The following is a 25,567-nucleotide window of genomic DNA, read 5'->3' on the forward strand; positions in this document are numbered from 1 at the left end:
GGGGTGCAATTTCAGCTTAGTCCTATTGGGCTGCATTCAATTGCTGAGCAATCTTAGCCTGATGCTTGAGCAATTCTGAACTGGTTCTCAGATGAGAGGTGATTTGACACTGGCGGGAAGGTGGGGGCAGGGGCACATGAACATGGATCCCTCTTGGGGAGGACAGGGTTCCAGTCAACATTTCCTTGGGCATCCTTTGTGTGCTATTGTTCCTCGGTTAAGGCATCCCTCACATTAACTCTAGAATCGACCTGCATGTGCAGAATGAGTTTCAGGCTTCGTTGGGCAGGCCCCTCAATGGTATCAACACTGTCCTGAGCTGTAGCTTTCCCCTCCTGTTGAGTAGGGGTATGCTTGTCACTGCCATAGGGCCACTTGTACCAGAAGTCTAAGAGTAAATGTCAGTGACCAACTTTATTGGTGTCAACTTGCCTGATACTCAGTGTTGAGCACAAGAGCCTCCAATTGGCCTATGGATAAACTCTTAGCCAAAATGAAAACGAAAGCATTCAAATCTGCTCAAGGTGAGATTTTAGGTGGAATAAGTTCTGCAACTCTAGAAATTTCTCCTCGAACCAAGAAATGACACTGCTGTCTACAATCCCCTAGAATGTTTACCTTTCCTGTAGTCTCTGAACCTATGTAGACCAGAACTGCCCTGGCCTTTCAGGGAGCCTGGAATTTGTGTTTAAACTTAAGTCTTCAGACATGTCAAACTAGACAGTAGCTCTAGCTTTCAAATGCTCACATCCAGCAATTACCATTCATGGCTAGTCTTGTTTCATCTGTGCTCCTGCCTACTTTACCTAAGTCATCTGAAGCCAATGTTAGCCCTCAACCTACTCAATATCTCTAAAGGATTTTTAACCATCATGTAAAAGCTCCATACCTAAAAACGAGCTTAACCAGCTTCTTTGACACTAGATATAACTCATCAGTTTCCAGACTTCAAAGTATCATACATGTCTTGACTTTATTTGAATCTCGATTCAAATAACCTTAAAACATAGTTGGTTGCTGTCCTTTTTCCTCATGCTACCTTATCTAGTAAGTTGTTGTGTCTTAGACTGCAGGTTTTTTCTTCCCATCACATACTTCTGAAAAAGATGGCTGGTTGTCTCAGACTTGTCCCATTTTGTATATCTTTGAATGTCCATGCTATCATTTAAGTTTCTTCTACTTAACCTCTGATCTACACTTGCAGAATAAACATATCTTTCTCCCTAACTTTCCGAGTGTCTTGTCCTGGGTTCTGGAGCAAGAGCTACTATGGGGGGATATCAATCAGAACCCAGAGAAGATAAAGTTGGTTATTCTGTGTGTCTGTGGCACTGAGCACTAGGTTTAGCATCAATCACTAGGGCCAACTCTGAACAGATTTGACCTTGAAGATGCTGCAGTAGCAACTGAATCTGGTTGTAGCCTCACCAGAGTGCCCTTGTGGCTACTTGTATGAGGTTCCTTCTCTATGGAGTCTCATCACTAAATCTTCAGTACTTCAACAGCACAAACACTGTCCTTAGTTTGGGGAGTAAGGGACTGCATGTGGGTATCTTCTACAGAAATCTCTCCCTTGATGCTGGATTGGTCTGGTTACTTGATAGGTTTGGGGTGAGCCAATAACTATCTGAGACCTGTATCATGTTACACAGGCCATCTTGAGTCAAATACTGACTTAACCTCTAAGGCCACTACTATAGGACTTCAGTACTTTTGCCTTTTCTTGAAGGCAGTGTCTGCAGACCTTTGGACTGAAGAGCTCATGAGAAACTTGGTGAAGGGTTAAACCAAGAGCCCTCACTGTGTTAAGCCTTTCTAGAGGCACTGCTGACCAACTCGCTCTCAAGTTGCTCCCTGAATGACTAACTTGCCCATCTCTAACATGGTGGGGGGTTACTTCAAGGAACTATGTGGGCAACATCTACATCTGCCTGTCTGTTGGTCTCAACTAACACAGCTGACACCATCTCTTAAAACACCCTGTTGACTCGCAGGGAGGCAGACTTGTGGGCTATGGGGATTACAGAACTAGAAACATAACACCTGGAGCATTATGGTCCTAGAGCTACGTGAAGGGAGACAGAACTATTCTTTTAGCTTAAGTATCTTAAAGACCCGGTTTCCCTGAAGGTCTTAATGTAAATTCCTAAACACAAATTAGGGTTGATCCTATAGAAGGATACAAGGAAATTCTGGAATGTCTACTTGGCCCAGTGATGGAGGATGACAAAAGTCTAAACTGTGTGGGCCACATCTTATTTTTCATTATACTTTAACTTCTGGAGTACACACACAGATCTTGCAGAAGTGTTACATAGGTATACACATGCCATGGTGGTTTGCTGCCTCATCCCCCCATCCCCTACATTAGGTATTTCTCCCAATGTTATCCCTCGCCAATCTCTCCACCACCCCCAACCCTCCCCTAGACCCCCAGACCCCAACAGACTCCATTGTGTGATGTTCCCTTCCCAACACCCGCCTATGAGTGAGAACATGTGGTGTTTGGTTTTCTGTTGTCGGTTTGCTGAGAAGGATGGCTTCCAGATTCAACCATGTCCCTGCAAAGGACTTGAACTCATCCATAATGGCTGCATAGTATTCCATGGTGTATACAGGCCACATTTCTTTAGCATTAATGGGCATTAGGGTTGGATCCAGGTGTTTGCTATTGTAAACAGTGCCACAATCAACATACATGTGCATGAGTCTTCATAACAATGATTTATAATGCTTTGGGTGTATATCCAGTAATGGGATTGCTGGGTCAAATGGTATGTCTATTTCTAGATCTGTGAGGAATTGCCACGCTGTCTTCCACAATGGTTGAACTAACTTACACTCCCACCAAGTGTGAAAGTATTCCTATTTCTCCATATCCTTTCCAGAATCTGTTGTCTTCAGATTTTTTAAAAATTGGCATTCTAACTGGCAGGTGGTATCCCAATGTGGTTTTGATTTGCCTTTCTCTAATGACCAGTGACAATGAGCATTTTTTTTGTTTGGCTGAATAAATCTCTTGAAAAATCTGTTCATATTTACCCACTTTTTGATGTTTTTTTTCTTATAAATTTAAGTTCTTTGTAGATTCTGGATATTAGCCGTTTGTCAGGAGGCAAAAATTTCCCATTCTGTTGGTTGCCAGATCACTCTAATTGTTTAGCTGTGCAAAAGCTCTTAAGTTTAATTAGATCCCATTTGTCTATTTTGGCTGTTGTTGCCATTGCTTTTGGTGTTATGAAGTCCTTTCCTATGCCTATGTTCTGAATGGTGTTGCTTAAGTTTTCTTCTAGGTTTTTTATTGTATTAGGTCTTATGTTTAAGTCCTTAATCCATCTGGAGTTAATTTTAGTGTAAGGTGCGAGAAAGGGGTCCAGTTTCTGCTTTCTGCACATGGCTAGCCAGTTTCCCCAACACCATTTATTAAACAGGGAATCCTTTCCCCATTGCTTGTTTTAGTCAGGTTTGTCAAAGATCAGATGGTTGTAGATGTGTGGCATTACTTCCAAGGCCTCTGTTCTGTTCCACTAGTCTATCCGTTTTGGTACCAGTACCATGCTGTTTTGATTACTGTAGCCTTGTAGCATAGTTTGAAGTCAGGTAGGGTGAGGCCTCCAGCTTTGTTCTTTTTGCTTAGGATTGTCTTGGATATGTGGGCTGTTTTTGGTTCCATATGAATTTTAAGGTGTGTTTTTCCAGTTCTGTGAAGATCAACGGTAGCTTGATGGGGATAGCATTGGATCTATAAATTACTTTGGCCAGTATGGCCATTTTCACATATTGATTCTTCCTACCCATGGGTATGGAATGTTTTTCCATCTGTGTCCTCTTATTTCCTTAAGCAGTGGTTTGTAGATCACCTTGAAGAGGTCCTTCACATCCTTTGTTGTATTCCTAGGTGTTCTCTTTGTATCAATTGTGAATGGGAGTTCACTCTTGATTCGGCTTTGTCTGTTACTAGCGTATAGGAATGCATGTGACTTTTGCACATTGATATTTGTATCCTGACACTTTGCTGAAGTTGCTTAAAGGGATTTGGGGCTGGGACAATGGGGTCTTCTAAATATACAATCATGTAGTCTTCAAATAGAGACAATTTGACTTCTTTTCCTAATTGAATACCCTTTTTCTTGCCTGATTGCTGTGGCTAGAACTTCCAATACTATGTTGAACAAGAATGGTGAGTGAGAGGGCACCCTTGTCTAATGCCTGTTTTCAAAGGGAATGCTTCCAGATTTTGCCTATTCAGTGTGATACTGGCTGTGGGTTTGTCATAAATAGCTTTTGTTATTTTGAGATACATTCCATCCATACCTAGTTTGGGAGTTTTTAACATAAAGAGCTACCTAGTTTATTAGACTCAGCATAAAGGGCTGTTGAATTTTGTTGAAGGCCTTCTCTGCATCTATTGAGTGAATCATTTGGTTTTTGTCTTTGGTTCTGTTTATGTGATGAATTACATTTATGGATTTGCATATGTTGAACCAGCCTTGCATCCCTGGGATGAAGCCTACTTGATCATGATGGATAAGCTTTTGGATGTGCTATTGCACTTGGTTTGCCAGTATTTTCTTAAAGATTTTTGCATTGATCATGAATATTGGCCTGTAATTTTCTTTTTCAGTTGTCTCTGCCTAATTTTGGTATCAGGATAATGTTGGTCTCATGAGTTAGGGAGACTCTTTTTGTATTTAGAATTATTTCAGACGGAATGGTATTGGCTCCTCTTTGTACATCTGGTAGAATTCAGCTGTGAACCTGTCTGGACCCGGACTTTTTTTGGTTAGTAGGCTATTAATTGCTGCCTCAACTTCAGACCTTTTTATTGGTCTATTCAGAGATTCAACATCTTTGTGGTTTAGTCTTGGGTGGGTGTAAGTAATCAGAAATTTATCCATTTAAGATTTACTGGTTTAAGTGCATAGAGGTGTTTGTAGTATTCAGATGGTAGTTTGTATTTCTATGGAATTGGTGATATCCCATTTATTGCATCTGCTAGATTATTAGTCTGGCTAGTGGTCTATTTTATTGATCTCTTTAAAAAACCAGCTTCTGGACTTTTTTTGGAAATTTTTTGTCACTATCTTTCAGTTCTGCTGATATTAGTTATTTCTTCTAGCTTTTGACTTGTTTAATCTTGCTCCTGTACTTTAATTGTGAAGATAGGGTGTCAGTTTTGGATCTTTCCTCACATCTCATGTGGGCATTTAGTGCTTTAAATGGCCCTCTAGACACTGCTTTAAATGTGTCCCAGAGATACTGGTACATTGTGTCTTCATTGTCACTGGTTTTGAAGAACATCTTTATTTCTGCCTTCATTTTGTTATTTACCCAGTAGTCATGCAGTAGCAGATTGAGTTTCCATGTAGTTGTAGAGTTTTGAGTGAGTTTCTTAATCCTGAGTTCTAATTTGATTGCACTGTGGTCTGAGAGACTGGTTATGATTTACGTTCTTTTGCATTTGCTGAGGAGTGATTTACTTCCATTCCAATTAGTCATATTTTGATTTTTTTTCTGTCCTTTGAAATACTTTGAGCTCCAATCTGCTTACAGGATGCCTTTGGGGCTATGCTTTCTAGCATGAGAATGCAGTTCACACATTGGATAAAGTAGAATATATTCCCTGATGTGGTCGGAAATCTTGCAATGAAATTAAAAGCACACTTTAAGAAACCCAAGTAGCATCCTAGAAAGTACTGTGCCAATAGAAGAGCTACTATCCCTTGCTTGCTTCTCAGGTCCGCTTTAACCAGCACCACCAGAAAATAACTAATACTTGTCAGTAACACGTTCAAGTTGACCAACTATATCTAACCCTTTGTGTACACAAGTACAGGTGTCTTTTACACCACAGCCATGGGTCTCAGGTGACTGCAATAGACATGACAAGTGTCTATCCAGAATAAGTAGGGCATAGGAAACCCTAACATGGTAATGAAGGAATAGCAGACCCAAAGAGCCAAACTTAAGGCCCGCTTTTCTGATTCCCACTTAAAAGGAGATCCTTATTTCTAACCAGATTACTCACCTCAATGCTGGCTCTTAATAAGCAGGAAGGTTTTCTCTAGAAAAATATATAGCCACATGTTAATGACTTGTTTTATACTTAAACACATTTTTTTATTGCATTTTAGGTTTTGGGGTACATGTGAAGAACATGCAAGATTGTTGCATTAGGTACACACGTGGCAGTGTGATTTGCTGCCTTCCTCCCCTTCACCTATATCTGGCATTTCTCCCCATGCTATCTCTCCCCAACTTCCCACCCCCTGCTGTCCCTCCCTTATTTTCCCCCCAGCAGACCCCAGTGTGTGATGCTCCCCTCTGTGTAAATACAAATCTTAAAAACCAAGCAATAAGATTCTCGAATAGGTATCAGTCAGCTTACACTCTGAACTTTGACTTCAGGCAAGGACATTATGATAGGACTTCATCCATGTTTCTGGCTCATAACTCCCCAGAGCCTTCACCCCAATGTTAGGGCATTTTACACCTTAGATAGAAGCAGGCTTCAAAACAATCTCATTCTCCTGCCTTTTCGTTGCCTTTCTCTCCCCAAGGTGGTAATCTTCCCCTGCCTTCCTGTCTTGAAGCTAGCCACAAAAGAAATTCTCAGACCTGTATTGTCTGATTTGTCGGTCACAAGGTCCTGTCTGAGAGGGCATCCTGCCCCACACTTTGGAGGAAGGAATACTACAGAAGCAGGGAAGAATTGGAAGAATTCAGCCTTTCTGAGTTTCCCTACTCAGATAATCTTTATCCAATCACATTGCTACGTGGTTGTCAGTCACACCCATCTCGTGTTGCCGTAAAAGGCCCAAGAGGACCAGGTTTGGGGAGCTCCTGGAGAGCCGAACACGTGGAGTTCCCTCGAAGGTGGCCCAGGGAGGACATGGCAGCTCCATACCTCTTCTCTCATACTCATCCTATGGTCCTATGATGTGTGTCTGTTTCCTTTTTAATATTCTTCATAAAACAACTTTCTGAGTTCTCCAAGCTGCCCTAGCAACTTCACTGAACCCAATTCATGGGGATCCCAACTGAAGGCTAGTCAGGAGATCTGAGGGCCCAGACTTGTGCCTGGAAGGAAAGAGGGGGACAGTTTAGTGGGACTGGACTTTCAATCTGGATGTGATGCTATCTCCAGGTAGATGGTGTCAGAATTTAAACTGGAGGATACTCTGCTGATATCCACTGCAGGCTGCTTGGAGAAACACCTACACACTTGGTTACAGAAGTCTTCTTGGGATAAGTATTGAATAGAAATGTTTTCCCCAACAGAGGCACTTAAACTCAAGCATGGGAAACACAGCAAGAGCCCCTTGTTTTCCTCAACCTCTAGCTCTCCTTTTCCCCTAACCAACCTTCTACTGAACAGAAAGTATGAACCCTTAAGAAATAGAACTTCCAAGATAAATCCTAAACTGAGTAAATCAGATCCTCCCCTTTCATCAAAATCAGAAAAATCCTCCAGATACAGTTGTCTGGATAGCTACATCTGTTGGGCAAACATACCTGATTCCATGGAAGCAGGGGTCACTTTTCTCCCCTCCATTACTAATGAATTAGAAAGCTTCTGTGATTACAGGGAACAGGTGAACATGAGATTAAAACATTTCCCTCCATCCTAGCCAGCTAAAGCCAGGAGTTAACTGGGTGTGAAAAATAGACCTTGATGTTCTACCTTTTACCTAACGGCTACTAGGACAATTGAGAGAGTTGAGAGTAGGATGAAGTAGGAAGACTTTGACAGTCCACTTAACCTTCAGTATTGGAAGGGTTCAATGCTGTCTTCATTGGCATATGTAAATGAGGGCTTCAGTCACTGAAGAGCTCACAGATGTGACCTACAGATGGTCTTCAAACTCCAGGTCAATAGCCCAAAGAATAGGGAAGCAGCCCCGTGGGTGACCATGCCAGCAGGGAAACTAATGGTTGCAGGTTTTGTGAATCTGGCTAGGTATTTGGCATAGTCCAGCACCACCTTGGGATCATAAACCTGAATCTGGCACTGATATCAGTGGCATAGTCTTTTAATGGCTGCCTCAATGTACTTCAGCCTTCTCTTGCATGCCCTTGGTACTGAGGTTGGGATGATAACTGCACCATTCTAGTTACCAAGAATAAGCACCTTTCATCCTAATCTATTGCTCCAAAGTCTTCACACAATTCAAGATGAAATGGATTACCCTGAGAGGATCTCACTATGTCAATTGTTCCACATTTCTCTATCAAGTTCCCGCTGGGCTTTCATGATCTTGGCAGGCATCCCTGCCCTGATGTCCATATATAAATAGACTTGGTAGTGAGCCTCCATATTCCTGTTGCATGCGTCTATTTCTGCATCACAGCTAGATGGACCTTTGGGCCCAGGGAAGTCATTGGAAGGCAACCTGAAGGGATGCCTATCTGCTTTGAGAAATACATTCCTGATCCATTACAAATTAGGGATGCTGGTTGTTCATGTTTTTATCTATATACAGGTGTGCCTTAAACTGATCTTTATAGGTTTTGGGGTATATTTACAGACTTCACAGAACATCAGCTGGCTGAAGTGTCCCAAAACGTCAGCATGGCTGAGCTGTCACTGTCAGAGGCTTCAGATTGAAAAGCACTAGAGCCATCAACTCCACTCACTCTACACACTTGGGCCTACTGTTCTGGGTGTGGACTTTACAGCATGATTCTCTTCTGATACCATCTAATCCAAACATACATGACTTGGTCTTTCCTACTTAGTCCCTTTTGTCTTGCTGTAACAGGATGTTTTAGACTGGATGACTTAGAACAACTTTTTATATAGTCCTGGAGGCTAGGAAATCCAATACCAAGGAACCAGATTAAATTGCATGAGAGCTGATCTGACTCCAAGATGGTGCCTTGTGTCCTCAGTGGACAGGGCAAGAGTCAAATCTCATATAAAGCCCCACTCAGGGCCTGAGCTCCCATGGCCAAATTGTCTCTTAAAGGCTTCAGCTCGTGATATTTTCTCAGACTTTAAGTTTCAATACCCAAATCTTAAAGGGGACACAAACCACAGCACCGACCCTGAAGCAGGAACATGTTGTTCGACCCCTCTGTTCAAGTGGGAACTTGAATTGAGCATGGTGGAAGGAGTTCTAGATGGTAACAGTGAGGAAAAGCAGCCTGGTATGCCCCTCAGAACTCCGCTTCCCTCCCATCCTCAGCTCTTGAAGGGATGCTACCTAATGAAGCTACATTCTACCATGTCTCATCTAAGTGCCTTTCTCAAAAGCAGGGTTCATTTGGGCTCATTCCTGTGTCTAGAGCAGACAGGTAAAGACTAGGGCAGTACCTACTCTTCACTGATTGGTAAGAATAATCTCATCTTGTTACTACTTGGTCACCAGCTGAGACTACAGGAAAGAACTTTGGCTGAACGTGTCCCAGCTGTTTCTTGGAGCTCCCATATTGGGTGTCATGCTCATTAGGAGCCACAATACTCATGGGGGAAAGTCACCCTCCAGGTTGTATGAGGTTCGTGAGGAGGTGTTAGAGCAAGAGTGGCATCTGCTTGCAGGTGGGGGTCTCCACCTTGGTCCCTTCTAAGGCTTAGGGCCACATGTATGGATTGGAAAGTAGGATCTTAAAGGAGACTGATGAAATACTCCCCCCACATGGTTTTTCTAAGACTTAAGCTTTTGAAGAATCCAAATTCATATCAACTTGACACACTGAAATTGTCTCCTTGTTTTGAGCTTATCCAACACCTCTATAGTACTCCTACTAGAGGACCTCTCTAGAAGCAATGCATCGGATTAAGTTATGCCAAATGTGGTTAGAAGGAACACTTTGAAGCCAGCTATGTGCTCTCAGTGTTTATCTTCATGCACTTTTCTCATAAATTTATTTGCCTTTAACTACCTTTTTTTTTTCAGCTGTCTTGGTTCCTTTTTAGAAGAGAGTAACATGGAAATAAGGATCTTAGTGCTAAATATCATAGAAAGTTATAACTCTTCATTCAAAATGCACTTGTCAATAGCAGAAAACCATAAGTACATGAAATGCTAGTTCTGAGCTATGGTGAGGGAAACCTGCATCAAGTCCTTCCAATCCTTTAAATATTCAGTTCCAAGTATAACATGTTGGCTGATGGAAAAGAATCTGGCTGTCATTGTGCTGACAGAAGTCTTAGGACCTGGAAAAGATGCCAGCTCCAAGATAACCTTGTGGTTATCATGACAAGGGGACAAATTCTAGGAAAATATGGTCAGGTATTCCTTCTGTAACCTCCTGGATTGGTCCAGGAATTTTCCTAGCATTCATTTAAGCTGAGTAATCCTGAGCAGAGGACTCCATCCTGCAGTGTTTTGGCTTCCAATTCCAGCCTGAAATGTCACCTAAAGTGATAGAAATAAGGCAAAAGAGCAAGCCATACTAACTCTGGCTATTACAAATCTGGATTATGAACACAGAGCAATTGTTCATTCCCAGCTAAACCTTATGTCATGGTCTCTATTGCCCAGGTCTAGAACTAGGTCTGTTGCTTAAACTTCATGGTTTATCCTGAGAAGAACCATTCCTATTGAAAGGATCAGGCTGAGAATGAGTCAGAATGCTTTAGAATTCTGTGATGCCTCAAATTCACTGCCAAGTCGGGTCAGAAGCACTTTCCTAAGTGTTTTTCCCTGAAGGGATAGGCTAAATAAAGCACATAACATTATCACTTCTCCCTTCCAAAATACAACTGTAGGTTCCTTCATTTGCTCAGGATCCAGTGTCTCCTCTGGGGGAGGGTCAATCCATCTGAAGTCTTAAATTTGTCCACTCTTCTTCCTACCTTTCTGTTCTTGTTCACATGTGGTTTTGCTTGAACTTAGGTCTAGAAACTGGATTATCTTGACTCTGGGTCAGAGTTAACCACAGAATCAAAAACTAGTTCGTTCGAAATATATGTAGCTCACTGCGTCTGTTGCTTCAGTATTGGTCACTGGGCATTGGAGTCCCCAGTCGGACCTCAAGGGAAGTCTTTGAACTGGGCTAAGGAGAGCAGCCCTAAATAAATACTTGCTGTAGATCTGTTCTAGATTCTTCCCCTGCTCTTAACCTATAAACTGGCTGGTATTAAAATTCCACCTCCTTCATCTAGAAACTTAAGCTTTTAGGGCTCAGAATCTGGTAAGTGCCACATGATACATGTAGAAGAACCAGGATTTGCACCCGAGTTCAGCTTCCAAGGCCCGTCTTCTACTCTTGACTGTCAGTCTCTTGGCTAATAGGAATCTCATTCTACCGAAATCCAAGACAAACCCAAAGCAGTGGTCTCTTAATGAGCCTGTAAGCTTCTTGGAAGGTCTATAGACAATAGGGTTACGTGAGGAAGATGCTTCTGAGAAGATTGTCTCTTACAATGCCAGTGGGAAACACATGCCCTGTATCTGCCTAGGCATTTGTACTTTTCATCGGGAACAGATCGTAAAACTTGGGAACTTCAATTCCAGAAACTCCTCAGAGGTCTTCAGTGTGACCTTTTGAAACAAAGTTACCAATAACTTTTGATTAAAGTTGGTGTTGGCTCCATTCTGGAACAATTCAACTTATTGTGTCACTGTTCTTAGAATTTTGCTTTCTGTTTTTGTCTGGATCGTAAAAGCAAAGGATGAGTCTTGCAAAACAAGAAAAAACTAGTTTCTAAAATGGTTTCTGAATTGAGGAAGACAGTATTTAAAAGAAGAGTTATTGGCCATATAGACAGGGAGTCTGATCATACGGAGCTTTTGAGAAAGTTGGGATGTTGTCTGAGAACCCTTTGGAAGCCACTGGAAACCAGGAACCTGTCTGGTGTTGGAAGTCTCAGACTCATGGGAACTCATGTTTAACACCTCGGCTCTAAGAACAGACTTAAACACCATATGCTAGAGGATTTTTGCCCTTCAGTCACTTGCAGCTGAGACTCAGCAAGAGGTTGGGATCCTCAGGCTGGTTTCAGAAGAGGGTTTTTCAGAGAACTGGACTCGAATCCAGACTTCCTTGAAATAGCAGGTAAATTTTCAAGGCATCCTCTTTTTACCTAATGAATGACTTTCTGGCACTTGAAGCCAGGAAATCCGCAGCAGGGTATTAACAGGCAAAGCTGACTGGCCCCCATGTACTGTTCCCCACTGGGGCAGGAACTTGACAAGGCCACATCTCAGCCCAACTTAATCTGGGCTCCATGCTGGGACTGCTGCTTCCCAAGAAGGGGAAAAAGATCAAATTTTCAGTAGATGTCAACTTGGTATCTACCTGGTCTTCACAATATTAAAGCTGTTCTGAAAAACTAGAACTGTTAATGCCATCACTGGATCCAAATCAAGACCTATCCATATTCTCACTGCAAATCCAGTAGAATCATGGAAGAACTATTGCTCAAAAAATGTTTACTATAGATCTGTTCTAGATGCTTCTCATGCTCTTAAGCTATAAACTGGCATGAAAATCCCACTTCCTGCATCTAGAAACTTAAGCTTTTAGGGCTTAAAATCTAGTGTCACATGATCCAAGTGGAAGAACTAGGATTTGCACCTGAGGTCAGCTTCCAAGACTTGTCTTCTACTCTTGACTCAGCTTCCCTTGACTAATAGGAATGTTGAAACCAGCAAGAAATTTTTGTACTGAAATTATGTTCTAGAGACTGTAGGCCTACGCCCGCGTATTTTCAGCAGCTGCAGAAAATTGTGATTCTGGGATTTTGTTTGTGGTATCCCTCCTAATGATAAGGAAAAGGGGGGCGCAGAGAAATTATAGGTGGAAAAGGGGTGGGTCTCCAACAAACCACACCCTCAAGCTGAAAGGCCTGAGACTATGGCCAAAAGTGAGAACTTCTTTCCCCGTTGTCCAGCTTGTATGTTGCCTTTTCCCAAACTACCCATGACCTGCCCTGCCCCCAAATCATGTGCCTGTGAAGATCCCAGACTGGGCTGGCCAAGAGAAGTAGCTGGACATCAGAGACTATGGCTGGACGTCAGAAGTGGCTTGGCTTCAGAGGGATAGCTTGATGGCATAGCTTCAGAGAAGAATCCAGCCAGAGACAGCCAGACTCCGGGGGAAGATTTCCAAACCGCCCCATCCCTTTTTCAGCTCCCCTTTTGCCTGAGAGCCACTTTCACTGGCAATAAAAATCCCCTGCATCTACCATCCTTCCTTCATGCAACCTCATTTTTCCTGGATGTCAGATGAGCTCAGGAGCCATGAGTGTGGATACAAAAGCTGTCATCCCTTTGCCTTCTCTGGCAGAGGGCAGCTGCCTCATGTGAAAGAGTGGAGGGCCCACTGAGCTGTTAAGACTGTCCACAGATGGCAGAGCTAAGAGCACTGTAACAAGCCCCCGGGGCTTTAGAAGTCACAGGAAGCCTACCTGGATGCTGCCGTGGAGCCTGCACGAAGTTAGCTCCTGCCAGTACTCAAAAGTGCTTGCTCTGGCTCTTGCACCCACTCACCTGCACTCTCCCTCCCATGGGGGGTGGATTGCAGTGGGTCTGAGTAAGCGGAGCTTGATCCTGCTAGCACCAAAGTGGCCAATCAATTCCAGTGCTCCTGCACTCCAATTCCCACCTTGTTCACTTGTGTGCTCCCTCCATCGAGGACTTGAGAGGAGCAGGCTGAGTCAATAAGGCACACCCCTGCCCTGAGTCCCACAAACAGGTCAGGGAAATACCCTGGTTCATTAACTGATCTAGGGAGGAATGTCCTCATGGTCACTCTAAGCAATGGTAGACCCAGCCTTGAATTCAAACTACTGCTGAGAACTTTAACACTCGGGGAGCACAGTTTGATGGGCAAGACCCAATGGGTGAGAATCTTAGTGACTCTGCAAGATGGAGCCTTTGTGTTGGGGGTTGAACAGAAATTGGTGATTGAGTCAAAAACGGTCTCATTCAAAGCTTTCCATGATCGCTTACTTTCGACCTTTAGTTTTTTTTGTTTTTGTTTTTGTTTTTTTTTTTATTGCATTTTAGGTTTTGGGGTACCTGTGATGAACATGCAAGATTGTTGCATAGGTACACACATGGCAGTGTGCTTTGCTGCCTTCCGTCCCCTCACCTGTATCTGTCATTTCTCCCCATGCTATCTCTTCCCACCTCCCCACCCCCCGCCCCTCCCCCATTTCCCCCCAACAGACCCCAGTGTGTAGTGCTCCCCTCCCTGTGTCCATGTGTTCTCATTGTTCAACACCCGCCTATGAGCGAGAATATACGGTGTTTGATTTTCTGCTCTTGTGTCAGTTTGCTGAGAATGATGGTTTCCAGGTTCATCCATGTCCCTATAAAGGACGTGAACTCATCGTTTTTGATGGCTGCATAATATTCCATGGTGTATATGTACCACATTTTCCCTATCCAGTCTATCATCGTTGGGCATTTGGGTTGGTTCCAGGTCTTTGCTATTGTAAACAGTGCTGCAATGAACATTCGTGTGCACGTGTCCTTGTCGTAGAATGATTTATAATCCTTTGGATATATACCCAGTAATGGGATTGCTGGGTCAAATGGGATTAAACCTTTAGTTTTAATAGTCATTTCAACACAAACGACAGAAGTATACAACTGACAAAACCAAAAGCTATCACAACAGCTGGAACTGGCTGTATTTTGGCAACCAAACTGCTTAAAGTTCCTGTGTCTCCATAAGCCCGCAGTTCTTGGTATCGTTCTTAGATCCATCTAACCTTGTCCAAGTCGTCATCTCACAAACATCCTGACCTTGCCTACTGCGAATGTGTAGTCACTTCTTTTTGATGACTATATATAAAATCTTTATTGGAAAATTTCAAAAGTCACTTAAGCTGTCAATCCAGCAACACCCTCTGGGATCTGGGAGGAGTGTGTTGCATTCTGCTTCAGACGAATCCAGTGGCGAGCTCTGCAGTGGGGGTGTCTTACCTACGGATTTTGGGGAGTGATGATCTAGTGGAATAGTCTTGAGCAAAACTTAGATGACCTGTGAGAACTCTTAGAAACAAACTCGAGGGCAGCTGAACCTGCTTTGGGAAGATACCTAAGAACTGCCCGTCTTCCTCCAGGTGCCTTAATGTCCCAGGCAGTTGATGCTTGGTGCCCAGGGCCATGGTGAACATCTTGTATTGATCCTTAAAGGGTTCAGTTACTGCCTCAAGGGGGCTGAGCATCTCAACTTGGTGGCTGAGGATGTCTGCCAGCTCCCACTACCTCTGGCTGAAGCCTGTGCTTCAGCTTTTTTTCTTTTTTCTTTTTTCTCCTGTAGCTTCTGCTGCTCTGCCTTTGAACTAAGCAAGACTGTTCTCCATCTTTACGGTTAGCAGAGTCGAAAGTAACATTTGGGACTCTACTTCTATTACTTTGGAAAAACTCAGGCTCTGAGAGGCAACAATGACGTGGACTTGGTTTTGACATTCTTTTCTAACTGGAGCCTTACCACATTTGCCATGAAAGGCAGAGCCAGGTCGGTGGAGTGGGGCCGGGTTGTATCCTAGGCTGCAGGTCATCCTTTCTGAACCCACTGCCATCTGCTCTGCTTTCCTGGAGCAGGTTGGATTTCCTCTCACCTTCAGATACCTTCCCATTCCGTGGTACTTTAGTGTGCTGTGTTTCTTTTTAGGCAGGGTCTCTGTTGCCCAGGCTGGAATACAGTGGTATATTTACTGCAGCCTCAACCTCCCAGGCTCAACTCATTTTCACCTCAGTCTCTTGAGTAGCTGAGACTGCGGGTGCGCACACATCTATGCCTGGCTAACTTCAGATGGTCTTTAACCTCAGGTGCAGGAGCCTTTTTCATTCTTATGCTGCGAGTATCTAGACTCAACTACTCTTCAACTTTGTAATCTTCTCACTTTCACTTTGGTACCACTAGGATCATTGGGACAAGCTGTAGAAGGCTTTTTACCAGTTCCCTGAGAAATGCAATTTCCTTCCTGCCACTCCAAGGCTGGACCTGACCCCTCACTTATGGGTTGGGCCATGTTGTAGAGCTGCAGGAGGAACAGCCGTGGGCTAAATGGGTGCATCTCCCCACCCTAAGGTGTCTTACAGAGAATGCAGTGCAGAACTTCATTCAGCTCATCCGTTTTGAGTTTCAGAGACATCAGTCTTGGTGAGTGAATTCTTGTTCTAGAGAAGTTCTTAGTTGAGCATGAATCAGAGTTGGCCTGTAGATGAGAGGCTTGGAAAGAATGTTTTGACCTAAGATGACACCAGCCCTTCCTGAAAGGGTCCTTCTGAGTGTCCATGTAGAAGACATAGACAAGACCTAACTGTTCTTGTGCACCTGGACTTTATCAGCAGCATTCAAGGAAGGGCGGTAATGAGCTTTCATAAAGAACTCAGAATTCGATGCTGTAACCTTTTCGACCATGAATAGGAAATCTCAACAGTTGAGTCCTCAAATAGAGGTTTGTTTTCTGTGCTATCCTACAGAATCTCAGGAGTGGTCAATGTCTCTTGGACTTAGGTTGGAGCCATGTGGCATGATATGCTCTGGTTGCCTAAAATAGATTTGGATGGACACTCTAATGCCTTCATGAGCACCAAAGTAATGAGACTACTGTGGTCAAGAAAACATTAAAATGACTTCCCCCACCTAAAAAACATACCTTGAAATTGCCCAAGGTATGCCTTAGCGTTTCTTAGAAACAAATAGGCTGGATATGGTGGCTCATGCCTATGATCAGTGCTTTAAGAGGTTGAGGTGAGAGGATCACTCAAGACAAGGAATTTGAGACAAGCCTGGGCAGTGTAGTGAGACCCCATCTCTCTAAAACACAAACACACGTTCAAAAATATCAGGATAGGCCAGGCACAGTGGCTCATGCCCATAATCCCACCACTTTGGGAGGCCAAGCCAGATGGGTCACTTTGGGATCAGGAGTTCGAGACCAGCCTGGCCAACATGGCAATACCCATCTCTACTAAAAATACAAAAATTAGCTGGGCTTGGTGGCACATGTCTGTGATCTTAGCTGCTCATGAGGCTGAGGCAGGAGAATCACTTGAACCCAGGAGGCAAATTTCCAGTGCTCTGAGATTGTGCCATTGCATTACAGCCTGGGCAACAGAGGGAAACTTTAAAAAAAGTGTAGACACTAAAAGGTAATAGTATATTCTTGTGGCAAAGTACCCCTCATTAAAACCCAAGGCCCAGCTGAGCCTTTCCCAGAGCAGGCAAGTGAGCAGGACTGGGGGCAATGTCTAGGCCTCACCAGCTAGCAGGAAGGGGGCCCACGTTTCCCTTTCCTAGAATGAGAGGCTTTGAAGGAGCAGAATCCTGGCTGGAATTTGTTACCCTGTGGAGTCCCTATATGCAGAATAATCCCCGCCTTCACAGGAGCCCAGAAGAGAAGACAGGTGAAGGTGTGCTTCCCAGGTCCATATAGAAGTGATGCAATTAAGAAACAGTTCTGCTTTCAGAAAGGACTTTTTCTTGGGTTATCTCTATATGCCTTTAGATCATTTTGTCCTTGGGAGGCAGCATTGTCTTGAAAGGAAACTGGATCAGTGGCAAAAAAGCTTAAATATCTTTATATGCAGTATTAACCCAGTGATATGGTTTATCTGAAGTGTATCTATAGCCACAAATGGGCAAAAACGAAGTATTCCCTTTGAAATCCGTTACTAGACAAGGATGTCCTCTGTCACCAGTCCTATTCAAAATAGTATTGGAAGTTCTAGCTAGAGCAATTAGGCAAAAAAGTGTATTCAATTAGGAAAAGAGGAAGTCAAATTGTCTCTATTTGCAGACATGACTGGATATTTAGAAGACCCTCTCATCTCAGCCCAAAATCTCCTTAAACTGATAAGCAACTTCAGCAAAGTCTCAGGATACAAAATCAATGTGCAGAAACTGTAAGCATTTCTATACACCAATAACAGACTAACAGAGCCAAGTCATGAGCAAACTCCCATTCACAACTGCTACAAAGAATAAAATACCTAGGACTTACAACTAAGGATGTAAAGGACCTCTTCAAGGAGAACTACAAACCACTGCTCAAGGAAATAAGAGGAAGCAAACAAATGGAGAAACATCCCATGCTCATGGTTAGGAAGAAATGATAGAGTGAAAATGGCCGTACTACCCAAAGTAACATATAGATTCAATGCTATCCTCATCAAGCTACCAATGGCCTTCACAGAACTGGAAGAAAAAGCCTTAAACTTAATATGGAACCAAAAGAGCCCGCATAGCCAAGGCAATCCCAAGCAAAAAGAAAGCCGGAGGCATCACGCTACCTGATTTCAAACTATACTACAAGGCTACAGTAATCAAAACAGCATGGTACCAAAACAGACCAATGAACACAACAGAGACCTTGAAGGCAACGCCACACATCTACAACCATCTGATCTTTGACAAACATGACAAAAGCAATAGGGAAAGGATCCCCTGTTTAATAAATGGTGTCAGGAAAAATGGCTAGCCATGTGCAGAAAACTGAAACTGGACCCCTTTCTTACACCTTATGCAAAAATTAATTCCAGATGGATTAAAGACTTAAGCATAAGACCTAACACCATAAAAACCCTAGAAGAAAACCTAGGCAAAATCATTCAGGACACAGGCGCATAGGCAAGTATTTCATGACTAAAACACCAAAAGTATTGGCAACAAAAGCCAAAATAGACAAATGGGACCTGATTAAACCCTAGATCTTCTGTACAGCAAAAGAAACAATAATTGGAGTGAACAGGCAACCAACATAATGGGGAAAAAATTTTTGCAATCTGCCCATCTGAGAAAGGGCTAATATCCAGAATCTACGAAGAACTAAAACATTTACAAGAAAACCCATCCAAAAGTGGGCAAAGGATATGAACAGACACTTTTCAAAAAGACATATGAGGCCAACGAACATGAAAAAGTGATCATCACTGATTAGAGAAATGCAAATCAAAACCTCATTAGGATGTCATCTCACACCAGTTAGAATGGCGATCATTAAACCTGGAGACAACAGATTCTGGAAAGGATCTGGAGAAATACGAACACTTACACTGTGGGAGTGTAAACTAGTTCAACCATTGTGGAAGACAGTGTGGTGATTCCTCAAGGACCTAGAAATAGAAATTCCATTTGGCCCCACAATCCCATTACTGGGTATATACCCAAAGGATTATAAATCCTTCTATTATAAAGACACGTGCACATGTATGTTCATAGTGGCACTGTTTACAATAGCAAAGACCTTAAACCAACCCAAATGCCCATTGACAATAGACAGGACAAGGAAAATGGGGCACATATACACCACAGAATACTATGCAGCCATAAAGAGTTTGTGTCCTTTGTAGGGACATGAATGAATCTGGAAACCACCATTCTCAGCAAACTGACACGAGAACAGAAAATAAAACCCCATGTTCTCATAGGCACGTGTTGAACAATGAGAACACAGGAACATAGGAAGAGTATCACACACACCGGGATCTTTTGGGTGGGGGCTGAGGGAGGGACATCAGAGTAGGTGTGGGGAGGTCGGGGAGGGTTAACATGGGGAGAAATGCCAGATGTAAGTGATGGGGGATGGAGGTAGCAAACCACATTGCCATGTGTATACCTATGCAACAATCCTGCATGATCTGCACATGTATCCCAGAACCTAAAGTACAATTAAAGAAAACTCTGTTCTAGTCTGTAAGTTCATTGCACACTTATACTCTGTCATCTGTAGGTACTATTACTGCTGTTACCACAATCGCCTTGATTCAGAACCATTTCAGCTATTTCCCCGGCAATCTGGAGCCTCACTATTCTTTAAAAAAAATCTCTCTTCCAGCTTACTAACGGACTCTGAAGTTACATATTTCATACATAAAGGTCACTTTTCTCATGAAAACCCTTCAAAGTTATTACCTTGTTTATCACTTAATATAATTGCAGTCCAAAGTTGTATGTTCAGGCACATATTAATCACTGTTCCAAGCATCAACAGCATGTGAGCATCTGTGCTGGGTTCCTTTTGAAAACCTACACCCTGCCTTTGTGAACAGCTGTTAGCATGCTGTTCAAAATGTTTTACTCTTGGTCTAAGGCTATCCTAGTCATGTGGCTGAATTAATGCAATTGCATTGTGAAAGTGCATGGCATAAACACTATTTTAACAACTTCAGGTGGAAAATTAACAGAACAGGTATCAAGGAATAACAATCTGGCTGTTATCCAGTCTAGCTTCCCTGTAGTGAGTATGAGTTACTAGTACAAAATAATAAACTGGGGAAGATATCCCTAAATTATGTCCTTTTGTTAGCACAATAATTGGACTTGTCTTAAACAGTGAGGACACAAGCTTTTGCCTATCATGACAAGTTTACACTGTTTTCATTAGCACATCCCAGCATAGTTACTGTTCTTGGCATCCTCAATTTCTGTAGGTTTTCCCATCAGCTGTAGTCAGTCTTTCAGTGGCAATAATGCTAACAGTATTTTGTCAGCATCATTGAGCTGTCCTGGCATCAGACTTTCACAAGAACTGACTTTGGCAGAATGACTAATGAATTTGACTGCTTTGTGATCAGATGTCTTTACTGCCACACATTTTTGAAAACTGACTGCCATGTCTTTAAAACTTCAGAACGTGCTGGTTTGTTTTATAGTTATACATGTGCCATGGTGGTTTGCTACATCCGTCACCCCTTCATCTGTTAGGTATTTCTCCTAATGCTATCCCTCCCCAAGCCCCCTCTATCCCTGTATCTATCCAACCTGTAACTCATGATTTGGTTCTAGAGAATTTGAGGAATACTGATTATTCATACAAATTTCTAATATGAAAAACTTTTGAACATTTATTGTATCAAAAAAAACTTCTGTTCCCAGCCTGTTGAATATTCAGTTTCCTAATTTTCAATCCCAGCCCACTCTGGGGCTTTGTGATCTCTGATAATTAGCACAGCATTGAGTAACGTGTTCACTGCCATGCTGACAATCTACTCTTGACCACAATTACCTTCACTTACAGCTTTAATGTTTTTCTACTATTCACTACTTTCAGCATGAACTTCATTAGCTTTTTTTTTTCTTCAGGTCACATGGTGATCATTCCATATGGTGGTCAATATCATATTCTTTTGTAAGATGCTTCCCACTCTGCTGTTCAGGTTTTCCAACAGCTTGACTTTCTGTGCTACAGCTAAACAAAAAACCTTGTTATCACTGTTATCCACAAGGCTGTCTATAGGACTTGACTCTTCCAACAGTATCTCTATACCAGAGCTTAGAATAATCTAACATATATAGCATAGGGCATCATGAGAAACCTGCCATTGGTACACCCAGCCTGCACACGTGCCATCTTAACATGCTTTGTGGCATGCTTGTATGCGGCAATCTTCATGTGCAGACAAGACGTATCACAGCTAAAGAGGCTGGGAGGGCCTTTTTCCCCCTTGGAACACAAATGACGTGCCTGTATTTCGACCTGACACATGGGATCAAATGTAAAATTTTCAACTTGTATCATGTCAGCACTCAGTTGTAGATTATGCAGCTTTTCAGGTTGTCCAGCCTGTATGTGCTTGGTCACTTTGAATCTGATCTCAAATGCCCTTAGTGTGTATTGGAAATCTCTCCTACCTTGTTCTAGAACTAGGATCTTTTACTTAACCTAAGCATGCAGGGATGAGAAGCACCAGTTCTGCTAGTAGTTTCCTGGAAGAGAATGTAATAAGCCAGCCCAACTCACACCCATGGTTCCTAGACCCCTAGATAACATCACATAGGAATAGGAGGAATAGAGCTGTAGACTCTAGTTGGAAACTTGGTACAATAGAAACATGGCTTTATATTAAACAGCAACCTGCTGAGAAGAGTGTAATGTACTACTGCAGGAAAAGTGACTGCTTCCTTGAATCATATTTTCTAGTTATTAGGGCTTAAGTCTCTAAATACTGAGAGCCCGTGATGTGACCAGCCTGATTTTCTGACATTGAGGGCCAGCCTCATGAGAAGTCTGCATCTGGTTTTTGTCTTTTCCAGCTTCAAGAAGTATTTGGCAACGACCTGGCCTCCTGCCTCACCTAATCAAAGAACTGTGACAAACTTAAAAGGGGTGAAGGCAGGGGGAGGTGACCATCTGATGGTCCTGGTCTGTCCTGAGATGTTTATCTGTGATGACACAAAAACCTGGGCTACTCGAGTATATAGGATGACCCTAGGACTGAACGTGGGTTAGAAACACCTTCAAATAACCTCTACTTGATTTCCCAATTTGGTCAAAGTGGCATACCTCCAAAAATGTTACGACTCTTCATGAGGAGCCAAGTGGTGTCAAATCTAGTTACTCTGGGATAGGTGTTAGGGATGAGCTCAATGGATGGGACCTAGGGTCAAATTCCTGTACACTCAAACTTCGTGTTGGTTAAGTCTTTATTATGGGGGCTTTGGGCATCTGTTCTCGATGTGTCTGAGCCTGCTATTTAGTTGGATATAGAGCTCCAGAACTTTAACCCTGGTCTGGCTATATTGGCTAGCTTGCCCAACAACCTGTATTTGCGTCCATGGCCTCTAGAATTTTCTCAATTCAATTGGTAGATACAAAAATGATCAGTTTTTACAGTAAGACTGTTAGCTTCTCAGTCCCTTGTTAAGGTGCTGGTATCTCTGAAGGCCAAGCTGTAACATACTGAACTGAACATGACCACTGAGAAGCAAAACTTGTCTGTTTAAAACTGGAACCATCTTTATATATTCAAATGAATACATCCAGAAGTACTATGACCATCTGCAAAAAACCCTCTGAGCTCAGAATGACCAAGCGCACAGCTTGTCTTCTAACTTTCTAAAGTTAGAATGACTCGAAGAGAATAGTTTAAACATTTTGTTTCTGCTTTTTCACTCCAAGGCAGCAGCTATTCTCATACTTGAAGGCCCAGCTGGGCTCATTCTTATGGAAAAAATAGATTCTGAAGCAGGGCTTCATTAGCAGGGCCTTACTTTCACCAGCTGCAAGAAGGGGGCCAAGTTTTTCCCTTGGTGTATGATCCTCTGAAAGGCATTCGCACTAAATGGTATGCCCAGAACTGGAGATGAGAGCTGCGCCCCTATAGCCTACTGCACCCCAAACTGCCCCACAGGTTGGCAAACATGCATCAAAGAATCTGTAGCTAACCGTGCCTTGGTGGCCATATTAGCCAAGAGGCCACCCAGTGCTCTGCAACCTTCAGAGCTGTGGGACACATTGGCTACCTAGGTGAGCAGAAAAGCCCCCATGCTGGGTGAGATGCTATCTTGGTGTGCCTACCCACACCTGTGATATACAGCCATGAGGACGTGCCTGTGCTTCTAGTCTCCAGCAGCCCTGTGACTCCTGAAGTGTGTTCACCTAAGTACTGTGCAGTCTGAGGGACCTATGCTAGTCTCGCGTGGTGCTTACACCAGCATGGATGCCGCCTGCCCCAGTCTCTGGCCTGTGCATGGGTCAGTCAACTCAATCCCATGAGACAGATATATACCTTAAACCCAAGCTCCAATCTTAACATGCTAAACTTCTCCGTGGTGTCTTTGTGGACTCAATTCCCCTGAGAAAGGGTTTAATTTCCCCCACAAACACCTTGTAGCTGGCATCCAACGAGATAATCTTCATGGGGTTTGCTTTCAAATGCAGCTACGTGTCCTTCGACTTGTTCAGGCTCAATTTTTCAGATGCATATTTAACCAATATATGTATGGACTCGGCCAAACGCGGTCTTGTTAGCCTCAGGTCTAGAAAGATAATTTTGGGATTAAAGATGACGTCACAGAAACTTAGACCTTCCTTTGAATTTCTGTTGATGAAGGTAATGTTGGCTCACAATAAATGCTGTCTGTAGCCACTGGGATTTATCCTAACACAGGTCTGAGACTTCGAGTTACCACAGAGCTTTAACCTTTAACTGCTTAAATTGTGGCTTTCCAGTAGCCTTTGGCTTACCAATCACCCTACTTAAGGTGGAGAAGCGGTATGGCAAAGGGGCAGAAACAAGCTTCCTAGTTATTTCAGCAACTAGGAAGCTATAGGTATTGTCTGAGTTCCTATGAAAAGGATATTGTCATGTGCTATAACACTGTCTTTGCAATACTGACGCCATCTTCTGACAAGGAACATCTCATGCTAACCTTACCAAAACGAGTCTGTATGCTCCCCCCTCACAAAGAATTTGAGCTTTAATGTGAGAATGTCTTTTCAGAGATTGTATCACATGAAGAACCCATGGACACAACATAGAATATGAACAGCTAGCAGAAAAAGATTTCATGACTAAAGTGGGGAAGAAAGCAAAAAAAATTTACAAAAAGAAAAATAGTTGAATACAGGAATATTTACAAGATTTTTAAAAAATACTAACCTTCAGCCAAAATGCGGCCCCTTCGCCCTCCCAAAAGCTTTGCTTTCTTGTCCTTTCGTTCCTGCTCATGTTTCTTCCGTTGCTCTTCCTTGTTTGGAGACAGGGTTGTTTGCAAGTTTTCTTGTGGAAATTGAGATAATTATTTAGAGTGCCCCCGTGGTTTTAGCTTTTCTTCGTATGGTTTGTAGTTGAGGGGACGAGACAAATGCTTTAAGATCAAACACTGGTTTCCTATTCGAGACTGGAGTCTGCATTGCCTCAGTTGTCAGCTTGAATGGAGTAATAACTTTTGGGGTATTCCCAGACATGGTCATGTGTGCAGACCTTCTGGCTGGAGTCTTCGTCAGTGAACGCTTATGCTCATTATCTTTAGTAGCAGCTGAAAACCTGACACCTGTTTTAGCTGCAGGGATAGCAGAGCGCTTGAGTGACCCCTTCAGACCCAAGGTACTCTGACATGCAGGGCGGTAGGACTGGCCTTAAGAGCGTCGTTGGCTGATGGGAGTGGAAGCCACAGAGTCTTCCTTTTGGAGGTACTGGAGTCATGACTCCTCCCTTATTGATGGGCTGCTGCTTCTGTCCACTGATGGAATTGTATTCTTCAAAATGTTTCTTTTTCCTCTTAATACATTGTTCAATGGACTCCATTTCCTTAAAACGAGCTTCACGAAGCTTCTTAAAGTTTGGAGTAGTCATTGCAGTTCTTTTTTTTTCCAGGTTTAGATAACTCATCTGTGTAGAGAAGTTTATCTTTCTGAAGGTATCTTTGAATCTTTGTTACCATTTAGTCCACGTTTTCCTGAGGAAACAGCATTCTCAGCTCCTTGGTGCTCATCTGGAGAATAAACTTTTTCAGTAGCTCTGAAATCCTGGCTTTTCTGCTTTTCATGATTCTGGAGTCCCTTCCCGAGGGGTGGCCCACCTGGCAGTTTGAACATTTCCTACCTGAGCTGCTTGTCTGCTTTTCCTTCTCCTGCTGCAAGTGGCTACTTGTGGGCCTGGGGTGAGCCCTCTGTCCCCACGCATCCCCCTTGCCAAGCCGTTCCTGGGTGAGCCCAGGCCTGCAGGAGCCACACATCTCCACCTGGACACTTGAGCCACATGGCCAGACCCCTTCCACCTGACGTGGTGGTGCATGTGATCTGTCAAAAGAAAAAGCCGATGAACCTGGAAACCATCATTCTCAGCAAACTGACACAAGAGCAGAAAATCAAACACCGTATATTCTCACTCATAGGCGGGTGTTGAACAATGAGAACACATGGACACAGGGA

General features: G+C 43.1%; 1 pseudogene; it reads right to left on the minus strand.

Moving 5' to 3' along the window:
* Positions 1-25,231, minus strand: part of LOC101028846 (nucleolar and spindle-associated protein 1-like) — a 28,643-nt pseudogene extending 3,412 nt beyond the window's left edge.
* Between the last annotated feature and the right edge of the window lie 336 nt (positions 25,232-25,567).

This window comes from Saimiri boliviensis, chromosome 7, assembly GCF_048565385.1.
Source record: "Saimiri boliviensis isolate mSaiBol1 chromosome 7, mSaiBol1.pri, whole genome shotgun sequence".
In the NCBI taxonomy this organism is placed as follows: domain Eukaryota; kingdom Metazoa; phylum Chordata; class Mammalia; order Primates; family Cebidae; genus Saimiri; species Saimiri boliviensis.